We start from the raw sequence: 4,465 nt of genomic DNA, 5'->3' as shown, positions 1-4,465 counted from the left end.
GATCTAGAGGCTGAGGGTCGTGGCAAGTTCAACGACATCCATCGCTTTCTTTCAGCTCCACCCTGTGTTTTATGACAGATCTACAAATGCCAACACTCCAAACGTTCCTGGTAGCACTGGTGGAAAGCCTTTTCATGTAAAGGATGTAAATGTTGCTAGCAGTCTGTCGACGGATAATGACATTTTTGATATCCTACCACAAGCTAAGAAACGCAAGTATTTTATGAAGAATTTGGACAAGACATTTGATTCTAGGGCTTTGCATGACACTTTTTCTACTGTTGGACACATCCTGTTTTGCGAAATGGCTACCGTTGGTTCTGGCCAGTCTAAAGGTTTTAGCTTTGCCCAACTTGAGAATGCCGAACCTGCAAAGAATGCAAATTGATAAGTTAAACGGAATGTTGATCAATGATAAACAGTTACACAATCTCACGTCAATGCCAGTTTAATTTCTGAACCGACCATGGTGCTTAGAGACCTCAGAGAAACTCAATGCGGTGCGATATCATCCTGCAATAACAGTTCATTTTCAAACCACCAAACACGTTAAATCCTATAATATAAGAAGGAAGAAAATAACATGGGAATCTCAATCAAACCATCAGGTTATCGGGATTTGCGAGATTATTTTGGAAGATGTTCGTGCTTTAATCCAAACTGAAGCCAAGCAGAGCCATGTTATCAGTAATAAGGAGAAGAAAAACAAAACACTTTTCATTTGAATGTTGGTGTTACTGATAGCAGCAGTTCACAGCACCTACACTTACACCGCAGAACCTCGGAACTTGTGGAAGCAGTTATGCAAAGGAAGAATGGGACAGTTGTCTGTTACGGTGCCATTGGAGCTGGAAAAACATACACAATGCTTGGTGCAGTAGAAAACCCAGGAGTGATGGTGTTGGCAATTAAGGGTCTCTTCAGTAAAATCAGGACCAGAAGCTATGATGGAAACCATGTAGTTCATCTGTCCTATCTCGAGGTTTATACCGAAGTTGTAAGAGATTTGATTTCACCTGGAAGGCCTCTTGTTTTGAGAGAAGCAGGCGTTACGCAATACAGAGTTTACTCCGCCGATGAAGTGATGGCATCGCTTCAGCAGGGAAATCGTAACAGAACTACGGAACCAAGCTCAAGGACCGTCTTCTAGGAATTCATCTGAACACAATGCTCGTGGAGAAAAGCAGATGTTGCTTGAAGTTGTTGATGCTGCTGATGGGACGGCAAGTGCTTCATGCGTGAAGGAACAGGTTGTGAAAAGCGCACCGGATGCATCTCAATCTAGCCAAGCTGCGACTCCTAGAGATATTGAGGATGTTGGCAGGTCTTTAAGACCAAACACTTTCTTGCATAATAATTTCTCTACACTAAATCAATTTCAGTCCAGGAAAAATATGGATATCAATCCTATTGATCAAGATGTCAACAAATTCAAAGTATCAGATGATGTCGGGGATAGACAGTTTGATTCTAATCATGGACAACGGTCATACGGATACAACTACACAATTGAAGATGTTTTGGGTAATAATTCTTCAGTGCCAACGACTAGCAAAAACCCTCCTGCCCAAGTTCATAGTATGATAGAAAAGCATTTCTTCTGCACAGCCTGTTTGTTGATGTTGCCATTTTCAGAGCAATTAGGGTTGTTAAACATGTTTTCGAAGATCCCAGTTTTAGCTGCTCAGCAGCAGAAAATGATATTTACAGTGAGATAGCAGTTGACTTGATAAATAAATCTCCCAGTTCTGTTTTAAGGACCATGGTGGTAGTGACATTGACACTAGTAGCAGCATTCCAATCACAGTTCATGAGGCAATAGTTTGGAGGAAAAAGATTCACAGTGGACCTGCTGATGCTTTCCATTTTCACTGTAGTAAAATAACTTGGTAAGGCAGTAAAAGTTCACAAGCAACAAAAATGAAAACGTTTTCACAGAAGAAGTACAAGGTACATGTTACCTTTTTCAGAATAAGCACCAAAACAGCATAGACAAACTGGCAGCACCAAAAGCACTTCCAAGTCCAACACCCCTTTGATCTCAGCGGCCAATTCAAAAGACCCTAGCAGTGTGACTATAAAAGAGAGGCCATTTTTCACTAACAAAGGAAGAGAGCTGAAAACCCCTAATTTTCTAGAGAACATTAGTGGCTACTGTTCAAACAGCAAGTCCCTAAGGAACTCCTTTGACGGTGAAACGGCAAAACATCCCAACAACAGAGGAAACCATAAAGAAGAGAAAGAAAAGCCCTATCTGGTTCTCTGAAGCAGCGCTCCTAATCGAAATTCCACCGAAGTTCCTTTAAATCTTTCTTGACAGCGAACGAGAAGCATTTACCTACATTCGTCGGTCGAGCTCGCCGCAACCGGTTAGCTTCCTTTCCGAGCTTTATTTCTATGTTTCGATTATGCTTTGCATCCTTCTGAGGGAACCATGGTTGTTGTTCCGATTTGAACTCCATGTTTGATTTAACAATATTGTCGCCTGTTTGTTTGTGATTTAACGATACTGTTTTCAACTTTGTGTTTTATTTAAAAGGTTTGGTGCGTCTTTTGTTATATTATGTATTAGCGTTTGAAACCATATGACAAGGATGCTTATCCAGCGGAGTTGGTAAAGGAATGCTTTGGCAAACCCTTGGTCTTGGGTTCAATACTTGTGGGTGCCTTATTTGATTTTACAGCATTTTTAATTTCTATTTCACATTTTGTTTTAATCACCTCATAATGTTTACCCTTTTATTTTATTTGAATTGTTAAACATCAATTTTAATTTATGGATTCAACGATTTCCATGTTGTTCATCCATGATTATTTTTATCGATATATTGATAGTATTTCGCCGCGTTTCGATTAATCGCATATGACATTTCAGTTATTGTCAACATGCACAAACCGGCTTTGAGCACATTATTTAGGTTTTGTGTGTCCCTCAATTTCCATCCGTGCAAATCCCGATTTTATCCTTTTTTCGATTTAATTTTTAAAGTGTTTTGTAAATATAACTTGTTGTGTTATTTACTTTCTTCACATGGCTTACTCTTGGGCCTTCTTACAATGAGACAGTTCTCTTGCACTTACACTCATACATTGCATTATTTGTTGTTTGGGCCCGATTTAATTATTCAAGTATTTTGAATCCCCATCTGACAAAATGTACCCCACTCCCCCGATGTGTAATAATTTTACTGTTTTATTTCTTTGACTGTTTAGTTAGACATTAACACAAGAATAAAATCAACCATTTCCAAAAGATCAAAAATAATGACTCGATCCAACGTCAAGTATTTTCTCAATAAACAAATCAATTCATTTCTCCCTCCTATTCTATTCCATTTCTTTCAAACTTTCACCAAACGCTTGATTCAACGTCAAGCCATTTTTTCTAATAAAAACTCAAAAAATGTTAATTCATAGTTAAGACCTTTTCAATAAGATGGAAGTGGAACGTGGTGTATACCGCGCACTCCTGAGATTAAGATTCGAGACGTATGTCTCGCCTATCTTAGCTCTCGCCATCATCCAAATTTATCCACTTTGTTTTCTCTCAAACACTCATTCAAATTTCTCTTAAACGTCCATCAATACTTGATCTAGTGTCAAGTCAGTTTTCACAACAAAACTCAAAATACCTAATTCTTATTAAACACCTTTTCAATAAAGATGGAAATGGAACATGGTGTATACCGTGCACTCCTGAGATTAAGATTCGAGACGTATGCCTCGCCTATCTTGGCTCTCGCCATCGTCTAAAAATTGTCAATGCGGTTTCTTCAAACCCTTTCTCAATCAAACCTCAAAATACCTAATCTTTATTAAACACTTTTGCTAATAAAGATAGAAATGGAACATGGTGTATACCGCGCACTCCTGAGACTAGGATTCGAGATGTATATCTCGCTCATCCAAGTCCTCGCCAGCACTCAAAATACATCCAACCAATCAAACCCTTTTCTCGCCGCCGTGCGACTAATCAAAGAACCTTTTTCATAAATGAAAGATATATTGTCTTAAGTGATACAAAACAATGTTTCGGCCACGATTGTTGAGTAGAGATAAATGACGCTTTTCCGAATGTAGATTTATAATCCGTTCGATGTGTGGTATGCGTCCACTCCTCATCTGTTTTGGGTAAAACAATGTTTTCGTCGATTAATACAATATAGCTTTCGCCAAAATCGACCAACAAACAAACATTTTTCTACCCAGAACTACGTAAGCCTTGATTTCTCTGTTGAGATACGTAGGAGCAGGATTTGTAAATCTTGTCAGGCCCACTAATAAAAAACTTATGTTTAGTCCTTCGTCAAATATCCAAAAATATTCTCCTTTCTTTTATTCTTTCTTTCCCACCTAATAACTTAAAGCCTAACATTTCAAACTAACATTAACGCACACAACTAACCTAATGGTTCCCGTTGAGTACAACGGGCGTGAGGGGTGCTAATACCTTCCCCTTGCGTAA

Source organism: Lathyrus oleraceus, chromosome 7 (genome assembly GCF_024323335.1).
Source record: "Lathyrus oleraceus cultivar Zhongwan6 chromosome 7, CAAS_Psat_ZW6_1.0, whole genome shotgun sequence".
In the NCBI taxonomy this organism is placed as follows: Eukaryota; Viridiplantae; Streptophyta; class Magnoliopsida; order Fabales; family Fabaceae; genus Lathyrus; species Lathyrus oleraceus.
The sequence above is the reverse complement of the archived record's forward strand: the minus strand, read 5'-3'. Positions refer to the sequence as shown.